Below are 17,204 nucleotides of genomic sequence, written 5' to 3' on the forward strand. Positions count from 1 at the left end.
TACTTCTGCATCCTCTATTTCATGGACTTCTGGTCATGTCTCTACAACTGTCTCTATAGCTCTCTGTGGCTCTGTAGTGCTTTATACTTCATTGTCCACTTCATTGTCCTAGACTGCATTGTTCTGCTTTTCCCACAGTCTTGGCAGAAGGAATATTCTCTTTGGGAATCACCAATTCTCCTTTCTTTGCATACGTTATAGCGGCCACTTCCAATTCCACAAAATTGAAAGCAAGTTCTTGAGTCTTTGTTGGATATTAGAAGTAAATTTCACAGGGGCTGGACTTGGATAATCTTTTGCAATGTTGCCTTCTCCTTTACATCGACTGCATAAGGGCTTGTGATCCACAGACCTTCTAGGGTTTGGACAATTTGGTGAGATATGACTCTTTTCCACGCATCTGTAACACTCCACCTCTTATCTCTGGCCACTGCCAGACTGCCTTCCTCTGTAAGTTTGAGAGGGAAACCTCCTTGAACCAAAATTAGAACCAAACTTCCTAGGCTTTGGTCCAATTTCCTGCATTGTCATTTTGGATTCTAGCAAGTTGAATCTTGTGTCTTCATCTTTCTTCCTTCATTCTTGCATCTCTTTCAGAGAGCAGATATCCTCTATATGGTTCTTCCTCAAACAATATGAACAAAAGGCTCCAAGAATGGTTGGTTTTTGGGTACATTCAATGGCTAAATGTCCCGATTGATGACACTTTCCACACCATGTATTAGAATGTATCACATCTCTCCCACCTTTCGCAAGAGTGGATATATTGGCAGTATTTACCTTCAACGTTTGTAGCTACTCTGTAAACACATCCATAAGCTCTTTCTTGATACTTGAAATTGAATTGGACAAGTAGTCCTTCATATTTTCACCTCTTGAAGTACTTGTAGTAGGATTTCGAGAAGCTTCTGTGATTACTGCATACACTAGTTGGGTTGATCTAGAGGGTCCTTTATTATGGTTTTGATTCAGAGCTCCTGTTCGAACTTGGGGTTGTTGATTCCAGTGGATAGGATTCCACTATTCTTGAGTCGCCATTGGAGAAACTTTTTGAGACCAGTGCTGTTGTGGTTGAACCACCATTTGAGGCATTGTCGTCTGCAGTCACTATGGATTAGGTGCATTGTATTGTGGCACTGTTTGCATCTAGGGGTAGGGGTAGAGAACTGTCCCTAGAACTGCATTTGGTGGGCATACCATTCCTGGTATGGGAGGAGGTAAGACTCCTCTTCCTAAGGTCATTGAAAACCTTGTTTCGACTTCATCATACAATCTTGTATCTTCTACTACAGCTTGTAGATTGACTGGTCTTCTCAAAACCACGAACTTGTGAACTTCTAGTTGTAGGCCTCTAAGGAACACTCCTTTCTGAATGCCTTCATCCAAATGATGATTGATGCATCTCTTCAAAATGGATTCCATTCATGAGACATAAGCTTCTACTCTTTCTCCAAAGGACTAACTTAGATTCATGAACTCCTCTCGCATCTGCTCTTTAAATCCTTCACGCCTGAATTTAGTGAGGAATACCAACTTCAAGTCGTCTCATATACCAAAAGTTCCTGTTGCTTGTCTTTCATACCACTGAAATGTCATACCCTTGAAAGTGGTAGGGAATATTGATAACCAATGCTCAGGGGTTCTGGCATTGTTAGCTCTACATGCTACCATAAACTCTGCTACATGAAGACCGGGTTTTCATTATACTCTCCCTTAAAAATTGGTAATGGGACTACATTTACTGGTCTGTCATCAATATTTCCAAGACAAATCTGACTAAGAAGGGGACCTTGAGTCGCCATGGGAACTTCTGTAAAGAGTGCTTTTAAGACGTCAAAGGAGACTTCTGCCTTGACTTTTGCCTTCTCATGTACCTTTGGACTCGTTCTAGTACTTGCCTCTTAATTGCGTCATTCATTAGGGGGTTGACTCGAACAGTTGGTCTATACCCAATAGAATAGAATCAGAGGGGGCTTCAGTCTCTATGGGACTCTCTAGCCAACATCTCTTCTACTTCCTTCTTTTCAACGTCTCTAAATTATACTTTCATGCCACTATAAAGGGGGAGATATTCTATTCTGAAGGTATCAAAACTCATTCTTCTAAGGATCATTGTTATCCCATCATCATAGTAATGCTAGCTTCTGATGGTTTCAATAGTGTATGTTATAAAGAACACTCTATCTACCAACTTTCAATGGGTTGCTAATTGAACAAACAGGAGATTGTCCGTACACCATGCATCCTACGTGTCCTACTATTAAGCATCTACGAATAAATTCCAACTCTTTTCTTTCTTGTTTTTGTGAACCTCCACTGACCACGACTCCTGAAGCTTCTTCACCATCTCCCACTTGACGATTTTATTCTTCAATAAAATTCATCATTCTCTTCATATTTTTCATTGATAGACAAAGAAAACACAAAAGAAACACCACTTTGAATGGAAAAATATCACATAGTATTCATCTTCATTATCTTTTTAGTTTTCTTTCACAATCTCTCATAGATAGATACATTGTTTTACATAGAATTGGCTATCTCTGACTCTCTCTTTCTCTCTCAATCAATAGTGCATCATCTCCTCACTACAATACTTAATAATCACTCACAATAACCCTTCCTTGGTTCTAGATGCCCCTTCCAAAATGTGTGTCTGATATGAAAGGTCACCAAAGCCACTACAGTGACTCTTCATAACTCACTACTGTCACTTCACTCCAGTCTTCTCTTGAGTCTTCAACAGCTACTTATTTGACTTCTTCAAGCTCTTTTGAACTTCTATTCACCTCTTTTCAAGGCTAAAATTTTTTTCCAAAATCACATATATATTCCACATAACACTTACAAAAGGCATACAGAATATAACAGAACAAAAACAGTGCACGAACAGAAACTCTATAGAAGACTTCACAGAAGGTCAACAGAAAGCATCAGAACCACATAACTCATACTAAAACCATTCCAAACTATCAAAAAACCATTTAATGAGCTTTCAAAAGACCTCAACTTCCATCAATCATTAATCTATGCTTCATACAGAAGAAAAATAGAACAAAACAGAAATTAAACAACATAAGCAATCAAAACCTCAACAGAACCTATTAGAATATCATAGAGCCTCATATTTCTACTAAGAATCATCATAAGCTTCCAAAACATAATCAGTATCATCCAAATTACTTTCAAACACTTCTAAAACAATCAATCATCATTCAAAATCCATCAAAAATCAACCATTTAGTCTTCAAAAACAACAAAAATCAACCAAAAAATCTAGTCAATTCAGCATTCAACATTGTAGTTTCTTCATCAACATGAGGTGCTTATTCAAATGCAACGTGTATTTTCAAAGTATTAACAGGAGCTCACAAGATTTGAAGAGGAGGAATGATAACTCTAAATTTGTACAAAGAAAAATACATAATATATAGTCTAAATTGATAAAAACTCCAAGCATTTCGGCTTTGTAATTCCTCTATATATGTGCTATTATTGTTAAATTCTTTGTAATTTTCCATGGTATTTTAGCAAGTCCACATTGCAAATCCATGAGCATGAGAAATGGTGTATGTTTTGTAAAAGCTGAAAGGGTTTAATGTTTTAATTTTCATAGGCCGCTTTTGTAACATCATAGAATATTCATGTAAAATAAACTTTCAAAAAATATGAAAAGTTGGGATTGGGGTTGGAGATCGTGTGATTTTGGGAAAAAATGTGGTTGAGAGATGTGGTTGAAAGCTCATTATCTTCCTCTTTATTATCCCTCATTACACATATCTCTTTCTCTCCCTTATTTGGTGCAACCCTTCATTTTCCTCTCATGTGTTTTCTTGCTTTATCTCTTTCATGGAAGAAGAGGGTGAGGGTGAGGATGGTAATCGTGATATATCTATTATATTCCATTCTTGTGTGTGTTAGCATGGCTCCTTGGAAAGAGGAAGGATGTTTCTTACAGGTTTCTAAGTGCACGGGCATTGTAGATGCCACCATAAGGCCTGCTCTCTTGGTAGATTTGATGTTGTCCTTGGGCTCTTTGCTCAACTTATACTATATTTATCTCTTCAATCTTCACACTAGACATACTAGAAACAATGCTATGATCATCAAACTTTGCATTATCATGTGCTTGCCTTTCTCATTGCACCCATCATTGCACATTTTGTGGCATTACAGTTCAATATGACCATGCTATCCACAATAATGACATGTCAAAGAGGACTTACGTGCCTGGGACTTACCATGAGATTGCCCAGGAGACTAAGACTTGTCCATGTTAGGCTGTGAGTCTCTACTACGGTCATTATTACCATCACTATCATTTTTGCCTCTAACAGTCAATGCATGAGAAGTCCTGGCTACATCAATGTTCTTTTTGTTTACCTCTTCTTTCAGTAGATCACTCTCATATCATTACATTTAAAATCACCATCAAGGATCAGATAAGCACTCATAGGAATACAAAATATGTCCCATGAGTCAAGTAGTGTGACAAGTAAGAGCAAAGACTTCTATCTTCAAATTGAATGCCATGCTATGTAAGTTGGCTGAAAATGGAATGAAACTCATTCAAATAGACAGATATAGTTGTATCCTCCTTCATGTAGAGCTCCACAAGCTTCTTCAACCATTACAAATTGAGATGCAAGACTTTTCTTGTCACAAAGATCACAAATCTTTTTCCATAATGCATAAGCACCACCCTCATCATCAATGATATTAAAATAGGCCTACTTTGATTATGACAAAGTGATATTGGACTTACATAGCTCATCAAGTCTTGCCCAATCCTCTGCATCATAAAACTCATGCTTTATGTTACCCTCTAACTTCTAACAAGGTTTTTAATGTTGAAAATTGTACTATTTGCAACCTAACATAATAACTACAAATTTCTACAAATGATAACAAAATGGAATGCTATAAATTCAACAAAATAGCCACAAAATGGATGCAAAAGGGTGGGTAAAAGAGCACGAAATGAGGATATAATTGTCCATAAATTACAATCAATAAAATGCCAAAACAAATTGTCTGCTCTCCAAAAGAATAATAAAAACTATAATTACAGCAATACTAAAATAAAGACAGTAGTATGTGTCAATCCAACTATGTGCAAATAGATAAGAAAGCAAGCTTCCACTACCATAGATATGCAAGTAGTAACCAAGACACAAAGAATGCAACTAGTGGTGAGTGAGCATAGACCACGTGTATCAAAATCATTGACAAACTGCTGACAAATGTAAGTGCTAGTGTCCAAAGCATACAAAATAAAATTAGCCCACAAGTGAAGGTAACTACGTCCAATAGTATAGATGAGAGTATATATATGAACCAAGTGTTCCATAGTCTCAAAGAACCAAGCTTTGCCAAATAAGTACAAGCATCTCCCATACTAGAAGAAAATCCAAAATACAAAGTGAGCAAGCAAAGCTCAAGGCATTTAAATCAAAGCATTTAGGAAGCCCAAGAACATCACAAATATATTCAAGAGTATAAGTGTCCAAAATGAAGCTTCAATACATGTAAGTGAGTAAGCACGAAAGCTCAAAGAAACTAATCAAATCCCAAACACACCAAATGTCACAACCATGTTTAGGCTTATACATCAATGCTAAATACAATATAGACATGTAGCATACCCAAAAATACTATGTAGGCACAATAGAGATTTAAAGTATAAAGCTCATTGTTATAAGATTTCTGCCCAAACTATTATCAGAACAATAAACACTTCAACAACTTAGCTAATTAAGCTTTGATCAACCCAAAAGTGTTTTACAACATCAATACATATTTTGGCATTGCAAACATTCTCCATAAGTATCAATAGAGTATAAACCAATCAAATGCTTGCTATCCAAACCAAAAGTGTTTGTTCTATGTAAAATAGAGAATTGAAAAATACAAAAATAGAGAGTACTCAAATTTCTAGATCTTGTCATGCTCTTCATTTCTAGCTATAGAACACATGAATCCAATATCGTATGCAAAAGTCACGGCCAAAATACGAAAGTGCTATTAAGCTATCATAGTTGTCCATGAATTTTATAGCATGCTCTATATCCCCTCAAAATAGATAAAATGGCTACTTCTTAGCTCAATAAGTACTCAACAAGGCTCAGCTAAGACTTGGTAACCTTCTCGACAAGCTGGGAATGCGGAATCACGAAGGAGAAATAAAGACTCAAGGTGACATATCTCAATAGGAAGAAACAATGATTGCCATGAAACCTGGAGTTAAAACTTCTTCATGGGCTAAAGCAAATTATCAATGAGGCTTCTCAAGTCCAAGATTTGATACTAGTTGAAAGGTAGAGTTCGAGTGGAAGCACACAAGCAAAAGCAAGAGCAAGGTAAGAGCTATGGTGGATGAAGAAAGACTCTCTCTCTCTCTCTCTCTCTCTCTCTCTCTCTCTCTCTCTCTCTCTCTCTCTCTCTCTCTCTCTCTCTCTCTCTCATACACATTTGCATGTGGAGCATTTTAGCCTAATCTATTTCTCTTCCTTGCACAAGAGGACATTGGTGATACACACAATTCAAGTTGAGCGAAGTAATATTGTCTTGTTTAATTCTAAAACTCTTTTCAAATATTAGAGTTTCAAAATTTTTCTTTTATGTACTGATGTAAGACTACTTCAATCAATTTATAAGTAAGTATACCTTAATCCTTCCATTGATTCATGATGGGATTAAAGAAAAAATAAGTACTAGTAACATAGGAATAAAAGAAAGGGAGACCAAAACAAGCAATTCTAAATAGATTGCTAGCAATACAGTGAAATGATAACTTATAAATAAATGAATAAATAAATAAATTCACCTTCTTCCTCTCAAAGTATGATATGCATGTATCTCTTCTTATCCCTTTATTTAACATTACAGTGGATATTTTACAAACAAAACCCAAATTTAATAGGTTTTGCTTACTTCTTTCCTAGTTACAATGCAACTCAAGTTTACATAACATTTTTTATTGGTTTCATGTATTTTAACATAATGAATCCTCATAAAACCTATTTCTTGCAAGATCAAATTGTTTTCTTCCAATCTACCAAGACATGAAATCTAGCTATTTTGTGTGTATTTTGAAGTTTGTAGGCATGCATCCCTCCTATTTCGCTATGCCAAGCATATGCACAACTATGTGGCTAAGCTGTCCTTACCTTGACAATAGAACCACAAAATATTGTGCTCACAAGCACAATGTTAGGACCATTGGACACTCTCTTATTGCATCAAGCTCGGTTTTGACACATGAAGCATGTAAATATCTCTCACCTAACCTACTTATACATACATGAATATAGTGAGTGAACTTACCAAGACTCACCATGTCATCATTTTTTGCACGGACAAGCCACGCTTTCCAATCTATGTAAATACTCTCTTGTTTACCTTCTTGCTTTTTGTTGTTGCTCATGCATGAGAGGAGTTTCCAAGTGTAATCTTGAAGAGATTAAGAGATGAAAAGGAAGCTTTTCATACTACATCCCTCACCCTCTCGACTACACAAACTATTGCTTGCACTCACAACTCACCAAGAGGATGGGATGAACAAGAAGAAAAAGAATTCAATAACTTCTTAACACTATGCCTCGCAACCATATACTCATTGTCTCCCCCACCTTCACTTTCTCAATTGCATAAAGGGATAAGCAAAAGTTAGAAGGCCACAAGTTTATACACACACATAAATAGCATCTTTCATTTTCTTTCACTGCTTTTATACATTATCTCTAAGGTTTCCACCTTTCTTGGGCATTTAGTCTACTCTTGTGGCCTCTTGACCAGCCTTACATTGCATGCACTTTGAAATTTAAGTGAGACTCACTCAACTTCAAAAATACTTACAATATGCACTTGAGTGAGGCTGTCCCTCAATTTCAAATCGGCAAACATCTTTTGGAAAAAACTAGCACATGTGATAGCACTTGCATTAGAAAACTTAACTACTCACATCATTTAAGGATGTTTCCATCCTTCTTATGCTTACTACATTGAGAGGGTCAACAGAAGCCTTCTATTTTACTCCAATTTTAGAAGTAAATTTAGAGCTTTTGATAGGTTTGGAAAAATTAATCCAAATCAAGTGAAAAATCAATTGAGCATTGCTTGAGTACAAATTTTACAAAAATTTCACATATTTCTCTTCAATTTCTCGATAAATTTTGGGGCTTCTCAATGTTTGAGTCCAATTCTACCCAAGCCTCATCAGTAAATTTGGGGCTTTTTTGAGATTTGGTAAATTTCATCAAACGAGACTTAATTTAGCTTCAAGCATGATACTTGATTTAAATTTCACTTTAATTTTTGGGTAAATTTTAGGGTCAATTTTACCTTCAAGACACTTGAAATTTGGGGATTTTGCCTAAAATAACTTGGTTCAACTTAGCATGCACAAGAATCATATTACTCTGCTTATTGGTCCTATCAATTAAGAGAGGCATAATTCTACATAATCAATTGTGCAAGACAACTAAGAATACTTAGAATCAGCTTGCTTCCTTGTAGTATCAAGTGTGCAATGAGGTAATATTTCCTTATTTGCACAATCGATTTGAAGATGTCTACATGAAAGGAGATAATATGGATGTCTATCTCACCACCATCAAAGATCTTTGTGAAAAATATTGATAAAGTAGTGTCAAATAATCAACTTCTTTCTATATTTTGAATGGTCTCCTTAAATTCTATCAGGGTTTTACTACCACTTTGTGGTTGGTAACTATGGGCAGCCAAGTTACTTATACCTTTGACCAACTTTTGTCTTTAACACAATTTTAGTGAAATTGGAAATCTTTCAAGTCCTATTCTTCATTACTTAGAATATTCGCACTCCAAAAATACATATTTAAGTTTCCCAAAGCTATCATATGACACATCATTGGAAACCTTATGAAAAATGGTGCTAACCCTCAAACAAACAAGGTGGAAATTTCAAAATTTCTAAAGCAAGGAGACAAGGCCAATGCAAAAGTGAGATGACAGACGAAGGCGAGGCAAGAAATTTCTGGAAACAAAAGAAGTGCAAAAAAGTCCTAAATCAAGGAGAGAGACGCACAAGAAAAAGTGCAAGTTAATACTTTTGTAAAAGAGGGCAAGGCACACCATGATTTATTTAGTAAAATAGTGCCGAGGCTCTCACCCGTGCAAATTGTAAATGGTTAGAAGCATGGGTTTAGGCCATGCCAATATGGAAGAGAAGGAGAAGGGTTGGAGAAATGGGCAAGTCTGAACCAAAAAGGGGATGACTACCCAAAGAAAATTAGGGTAAGGGTTTTGTATATAAAGTTGAAAAGTGAATGAGGAGCTCATTCTTGTGTGTGGCCAAAAGTGACTCTCTTCTTCTTCTTCTTCTTCTTCTTCTTGCTTGCTTGAGCTTGTGCTTGAGAGAGGGAGTGTGAGAGTGTGAGGAAGTGAGTGTGTGAGGATGAGGGACCATGGTGGAAAAGCTCTCCATCTTCTCCTCTCTTCTTCTCTTCTATTATCTTCTCTTTTCTTGCTCGCGGCAATGAAGCTTGGAGCGTGAAGCTTGAGGATCAATCTCACTTGAAGCTTGCACTTGGATCGTGGAGCTACCGGAGTGGTTAAAAGAGAAGGCAACTTGATCAAGTATGGAGGTAAGCTCACTACACTCGTAGAGAGAGATAGCGCGTTGGCTATGTGAGAGATAGCCCCATCAGTGCTTAGCTTGAAACGCTTGAACAATAAGCAATCCGTGGGTCTTGGCAGTTCACCACTACATTTTGGTTCTGTTGCGGGGACCAACAAATTCAATCCTTGAGTGCTTTCATGTTTTGAATCGAGCATTGAAGTAGGGTTTTCCCTAAAGCGGTGCTTAAAGTAGATAGATAGGAAGCAAGGGAGTTTGAAGAGATATTTGAATCTCCTTAGCAAATAAGCTTTTGGTTTTCTGGATTTGGAAAAGTAGGTTAGAGTAGTGTAGGTGTTTTCTTTGTGATTTGGATGCATTAGGGTAGGAAAAAACAAAGAAAAAAAAAGAAAGCAAGCATTGGGGCTTCTGCTGTCATAAAAAGGCAAGAGGGTTTAATTTGTTGCCGATTTGTATTTTGGAGTTTATTTGCTATTCCAAGTATATACAATCCTTCATTAGGGTATATTTTTACATTCTCAAAGTCTGTGTGACTCCTCATAACCAAAATCATTAGAATCGAGTCAATTTTCGTCATCCTTGGAAACTCATCCACCACAAGAGTCAAACACTATTACCACGGTCCAACTCCCAGAGTCAGATCACCTAAAATCGAACCGTCTGACTCCTAGAGTCGGACCACCCAATGACTCTCAGAGTCAAACCACCTAGAATCAGGGACCAGAATCGGACCATCCAACTCTAATAATCAAACCTTTGAGAACCGAATAGAAAACTATCAAAATCGGATAGGTGAATAGAATATAAATTTGACACATCTAACCCCTGCAACTGACCTAGAGACCGTATAGAGCGAAAAGCACATCATAAATCTATCATTGGCCTGAAATCTAAAGTAAGTAGTTCAAAACTTGGCTACAAATGGTTCTTCAAATCACGCATAATATTTAGTGTAATGACCCTACAGACCGGGGGGGACTGCCCCCGATGAACCCCCGCAGAGGGGACTCTGTCCCCTCTGCACCTCCCCCAAGTAGGCTAGAGAGAAAACACACATCGTGACAAGTCCTCCAAATTAGATTCTAGTGTAGTCATGGCTCTACACAAGCATAAATTTTCACTTGCAAAACAACAACCAAAAGCCCATACCCAAACAAAGATAAACAGAGACCCTAGAACCTCAATGGACCAATCTAGCCAACAAGGGCAAAAAGGCCACACCACAAAAACATGTATATGTTGCATTCGAACTGCATCTAATCAAAGCAGAACGGAACAACATTAAACTACAATTGCAAGGATGATTAGAAATGAGAGTCTTGAGGATAAATGCATCTTGAATGGCACTGCAGAGATGACCCAAGACATCAATGGAGAATCCATATCTGGTTGTGCAATTGGGGACTCAAGGGCATGTATCAGAAGGCTTGAATTTATAAGCCAAGACTCGAAAGATGAAGACATAGTACCGCCTACTTACCTTAGGGTCAAACTCACCGCAAAAAGAGAGCATAGTGTCGATGCTCTCATCGATGAAGGAGCTAATTTTAATATCTTGACCTACGAAGCATGGACCCTACTAGGCCAACCAGAGCTCACACCAACTAATGCAACTCTTAGTCCTTATGGGAGATACCCACAAGCACTTATAGGAAAGTAAAAAATCCTTGTAACTATTAAAACGGAAAGCTTGTCTATCCTATTCCATGTTCCTTTAAATAGTGATAATTGTGGAAAGGAAGACCCTTCAAAAGTGCCATGAAGTGTGAGACCGATTATATAGCACAGAGGATACACTTGACACTATCGGATATGAGGGTAATCACAACCTTTAGCAAGGGTGACCTTATCAAACCTCGAGGGAAAAACAAGAAATATTCTGACATACTAGGCAAGCCTAGTAACGAGAGCAAGGACTTGTTAAAAGAGTTGATACAAGTATATGTTGAATAGAGAGAACCAATGAGCGAGGCCATGCTTGAAACAAGAAGGTTGGGAGACAATGCCAAGGATAGGCTTTGGACTTCCAAATATCGTTGAAGACCACAAAAGAAGCCCAAGTCTTGTAGAGGAAGGTACCGATGGAGAGCCAACACAACGCCACGATAACCAATGGATTTGGGTACCAAAACCCCCTACTAAACCACCTCTATTATAGATAAAGGCCAAACTATATCAAAAGTAAAGCGTAGAAGGAAATCTAAATGAAAATCCAAGTCTCGAGTCAAAAACATTGGAGTGGCTGAGCCCCTCACGATTGAAATCAAGAAACCAAATATGACTATTCAAAAGGTAGATCCTCAGCCTAGTGTGCTTAACAAGCGGATTTCAAATGTAACCGTCAAGTGTGCATAAAGACCACTAGTATCCAAGGAACCTTTGAATTCCCAAGAGGATAGTGAGCACCACAGGTGCAACGTTGCTCATGATAAGGCTAATTGCTCAACAAAGCAAATGGCAAAATCGTCTCACAGCCATGAGCAAATCTTCCAGCCAATGCCAAGTCCACCTAGGAGTCCAAAGTCTCCTACACCCTGTTTTCCTAAACGGACACAGGAAGCACAATAGCATTCATCATATGCAGCTGCTCAACCCAATCTCTATCTCCATCTAAGCTTACAAATGTCCAAGGTGTAAGACATGACACCATCCCTAATTCTCAGCCTAATGATATGCCGGTGACTAGCTCTCGATCTACACAAGTGAATGTGCAAAGGATAACAAAAAATACACGACCACTTTTGATCTATCTAAGGACTTGACACCGCAATCTACCAACAACAGCCAGTTCACTGAACTAGTCGCTACTACTTCCAATCAGGAATCACACCACTCACAGCCTTTGGCCATGATGATGCCCCTTGCAAAACATATCCTTAACAATTCACATGCGGAAGAGATATCGAATGAACATCCTTAACACCTCCAACACTTCCAAAGCACCTAAAGCCTAGGCTTGAGGAGAAACCTCTCAAAGATTTGGCCAAAAAGATAGTACATCTGAGATGAACCAAAGATGAAGTGCCTGACTAAGCTTGATCACAAGCTGACAGCCATTACACGTATGTATGTCCATGTGGACACCGAAAGGCCAATACCAGAGCACACAAAGCTCATAGCTAAACCCCTCACTTTTGGGATGAGCAACATGTTTACTCCCGCTATGTAGCTGTTGCATTGAAGAAGTCATACAGGATATCCCAAAAGCCACAGCTAGAGAATTGTGCTTGATACCCTCACTCTATACTACTCAATGTGAGCCAAACTCTACATTTGAGTAGAAGCCACACTCTCAACAATGACAAATGTTTCTTCATCAACTAGGATCCAATTCACAAGATGATCTATCCCTTGTCCATGCACAACTCACTTCAGTTGCTACCTCAATTGGTCTGATGTCTCACGTATTGCAAAGAGGTTTGCAAAATCTCAACTGTATCTTTTCATCTCAACAATTGTTCCTCTAGCATCGAGGCTAGTAACACAATCATCTTTGTAATATCCATTTTTCACAGCTTTTGGATCTTGACATTTTCCAATTCAAATGAAAGGTTGATAGCCTCAACACATTGCATTGATTGTATTCATTTTATCCAAAAAGAAAAAAAAAAGAACAAAAAGGACAAAAAGAGGCACCCACCATGATCACAACACAACACCAAGGGATCCTCAAATTAGATACATTTAGTGACCTTGGTTGGCTAGCTCCGTCCCTAATCCCCTAGCTCTTTATACATCCCCCACAATTGTTCAGGGCACATCAAGGGTAGGACATACCTAGGGAGTCTATCTCGCTTATGGTTAGTAGACCTGTCACCCTGAACCATTTGCATGATTCTTTTTTGCATTCCATCTCAATACCATCACAATCAATGGTGGTGAGCAAGGCACGCAAGACCATGGAAAGTACACCGTACTCTTCAAACACTACAAGTAGCCACCAACTACCAAAAACTATTGCATCTATGAGCTCAATTATGCTACATCATGTTGCCAAAATCACAAATGATATCTCAAGAAGCCTTCAAGTGTACTTCTCCTTAACATTGACAATTCTTTCTGCCCATTGAACCCTCGCTTCATCCACATATTTCTACGAGAAACCATACCAACAATCTTCTAACTACGTAATATATAAGTATGCACGTGCACTCATATAATATCTGCACCACAGTTTTGATCCTCAAGTGTAGGACAATACTCTCGGCTCGCTTAGAGTTATGACCTGTCTCTCAAACTCATCAGCCTACTTCTTGTGCACAATAAAAAAACTAGTACTAAACCCTAGGAAGAGACCATATGAGAGGTTTTCAATTACAGGTATTGAAGACTCCAATGAAAGTACCGTCAGCTCTTCATCAACACTCAACTCTGAACTCTCGTCCTTTATCATTATGCAAGACCACCAAAGAATCATCACGTGCAAAATCCCCCCAGAACACCAACAGCTATGCCATCCATGAGTGCAATTCCCAACAAAGAATAGCCCTATCACCAACTACAACAACCCTATCACGCTAACTAAGTGCCACCAACGACCTTCATCTGCACCACCACCAAAACTCCTCCACAATAAACCACAGTAGTCTCTTCCACCCACGTCTTCGGTACATGCCAAAGCATGTTATCTACGATAGAGAGTACCATGGAACTGGCACTCGTCTAGGAGGAGAATAATGTTAACCCTCAAATGAACAATGTGAAAAATCTAAAAAATATAAAGCAAGAAGGCAAGGCAAAGGCAAAAGTGACACGGAAGACAAAGGTGCGCCAAGAAAAATCTGGGAAAACAACAAGTGCAAAAAAGAATCAAGAAGAGAATCGCACAAGAAAAAGCGTAAGTTAATAATTTTGTTAAAGAGCGCAAGGCACACCATGATTTATTTTATAAAAGAGCATCGTGCTCTCACATGTACAAATTGTAAATGGTTAGAGACATGGGTCAAGGCCATGCCAATAAGGAAGAGAAGGAGAAGGGTTGGAGGAATGACCAAAAGGGAATGACCACCCAAGGGGAATTAGGGTCAGGGTTTTGTATATAAAGTTAAAAACTGAATGAGGAGCTCATTCTTGTATGTGGCCAAAAGTAGCTCTCCTCTTATTCTTCCTTTTGCTTGCTTGGGTTGTGTTTGAGAGAGAGAGTGTGAGTGTGAGGAAGTGAGTGTGTGAGGGTGGAAGACCGTGGCGGAGAAGCTCTCCATCTTCTCCCCTCTTCTTCTCTTCTCTTCTCTTCCCTTCCCTTCCCTTCCCTTCCCTTCCCTTCCCTTTTCTCCTCTCCCCTTCCCTTCCCTTCCCTTCCTTTTTCTCCTCTCCTCTTCTCTCCTCTCCTCTCCTCTTCTCTTCTCTTCTCTTCTCTTCTCTTCTCTTCTCTTCTCTTCTCTTCTCTTCTCTTCTCTTCTCTTCTCTTCTCTTCTCTTCTCTTCTCTTCTCTTCTCTTCTCTTCTCTTCTCTTCTCTTCTCTTCTCTTCTCTTCTCTTCTCTTCTCTTCTCTTCTCTTCTCTTCTCTTCTCTTCTCTTCTCTTCTCTTCTCTTCTCTTCTCTTCTCTTCTCTTCTCTTCTCTTCTCTTCTCTTCTCTTCTCTTCTCTTCTCTTCTCTTCTCTTCTCTTCTCTTCTCTTCTCTTCTCTTCTCTTCTCTTCTCTTCTCTTCTCTTCTCTTCTCTTCTCTTCTCTTCTCTTCTCTTCTCTTCTCTTCTCTTCTCTTCTCTTCTCTTCTCTTCTCTTCTCTTCTCTTCTCTTCTCTTCTCTTCTCTTCTCTTCTCTTCTCTTCTCTTCTCTTCTCTTCTCTTCTCTTCTCTTCTCTTCTCTTCTCTTCTCTTCTCTTCTCTTCTCTTCTCTTCTCTTCTCTTCTCTTCTCTTCTCTTCTCTTCTCTTCTCTTCTCTTCTCTTCTCTTCTCTTCTCTTCTCTTCTCTTCTCTTCTCTTCTCTTCTCTTCTCTTCTCTTCTCTTCTCTTCTCTTCTCTTCTCTTCTCTTCTCTTCTCTTCTCTTCTCTTCTCTTCTCTTCTCTTCTCTTCTCTTCTCTTCTCTTCTCTTCTCTTCTCTTCTCTTCTCTTCTCTTCTCTTCTCTTCTCTTCTCTTCTCTTCTCTTCTCTTCTCTTCTCTTCTCTTCTCTTCTCTTCTCTTCTCTTCTCTTCTCTTGGCAATGGAGCTTGAGGATCGAGCTCACTTAAAGCTTGCACTTGGATTGTAGAGCTACCAGAGTGCTCAGGAGAAGAGGCAACTCGATCGAACATGGAAGAAGCTCACTACACTCGTAGAGAGGAGATAGCACATCGACTATGTGAGAGGTACCCATTAGTGCTCAGCTTGAAACACTTGAATAGTAAGCGGTCCATGGGTCTTCGTGGTGAAGCTTGATTGCCTCTACAAATGGAATCTATTGAGTTATTGAACAATAAATTTAGAGCAACGGTGTGAGAATTATAACAAAGAGAAAGTTTTAACCATGAGTTCTAAACTTCTAGAAATCCAAAATTCACTAATAGTGTGTTCTTTTATGTTATAAGAAGATTAAAGTCATCTTAACACCAATGTTACTTTGGCAGCATCAATATTATGGTTATTATTTTATTTGATTATTAATTAAAAGTGACTTAATTTTTATATCTTACATTCATTTCTTTTTTTATTGATTCATCTCACAATCATAACTTATTACATGTTTTTTTTTAAACCATAAAGTGCAAGATGGATGTTAGAAGGAGCAATATGTTTTGTGTTGTTTGTAAATAAATATTTAGATTAAAGACTTGAAAAAGTCATGGAAATTATAAAACACTAGATGAACCGTGAATAATTATTCTTGGCATTTTTATAATAATGTATAATTTGCACTCTCAAAGCATTGGACATTTTTATTGCATGCTTCTAAGGCCCAAGGAATTCACTATCTATTTACCCTCTTTATCACATGCGTTCAAGGCCTATTTGTAAATATCCTTATCTGTGAGTTTTTCCTTAATAAAACACAACCCTTTTCTATTTAATCTATAAGTAATCCCTATACATGGGACCCTTCTATATGTAAAAAATGTGTAAAAATGGTATTTTAAAACTCCCTTATGTTGAACCCACATGATACATACATATATTTATGACTAAACTCCCCAAGTTCTAAGGTTGGGCATTATTATTATTTTTACCCTAAATATATTGTATAAGGTTTTAGATATTCATCTCCCAATGCATGGGGGGAAGATTGCACCCAGTTTATGTCGTGCTTTGCTTTTGTATTTCCTTATATTCTCTACTCTTCTTGTGCGTGAAATTTCCATTTTGTATAAGAGAAAACTATCAATTTGTGGTTCATGGTGGATTATTAATAGCATTGAAACATACATTTTCCACTCATCATTGTGAAAAGCAAAACCTAAAGCCAAAAAAAAAGTATATGACTTATCCATCTAAATATTATGCTTATTTTGTAATAAAGCATAAATCACCTTAGTCTAGACTAGGCCGGGGTTAAGTATAAATGGTGGGGATGTAACATGTGAGGGATCTTTTTGCCATTTTTCAAGCAATATATGCTTTGAGGTTCCTTCCTCCCACCAACTAAGAGGGTGCATGCTCTTAGCCACCAAGAT

General features: G+C 38.0%; 1 protein-coding gene across 2 annotated transcripts in view; it reads right to left on the reverse strand.

Moving 5' to 3' along the window:
- The window catches only part of LOC148029657 (antifungal protein ginkbilobin-like protein), a 56,045-nt gene that overhangs the window by 12,723 nt on the left and 26,118 nt on the right, over positions 1-17,204 (reverse strand). The window contains exon 2 of one of the 2 annotated variants that reach the window (XM_087685907.1): positions 2,529-2,801. The exons of the other annotated variant lie outside the window; for it this stretch is intronic. The gene's annotated coding sequence lies outside the window, so the exon portion shown is untranslated. Of the gene's footprint in view, positions 1-2,528; positions 2,802-17,204 lie in introns of those variants that run through there. 2 annotated transcript variants of the gene reach the window in all.

The sequence above is a fragment of the Lygodium microphyllum genome, chromosome 10 (genome assembly GCF_053477565.2).
Source record: "Lygodium microphyllum isolate KBCC chromosome 10, Lygodium_microphyllum_v1.1.10, whole genome shotgun sequence".
Classification (NCBI taxonomy): Eukaryota; Viridiplantae; Streptophyta; class Polypodiopsida; order Schizaeales; family Lygodiaceae; genus Lygodium; species Lygodium microphyllum.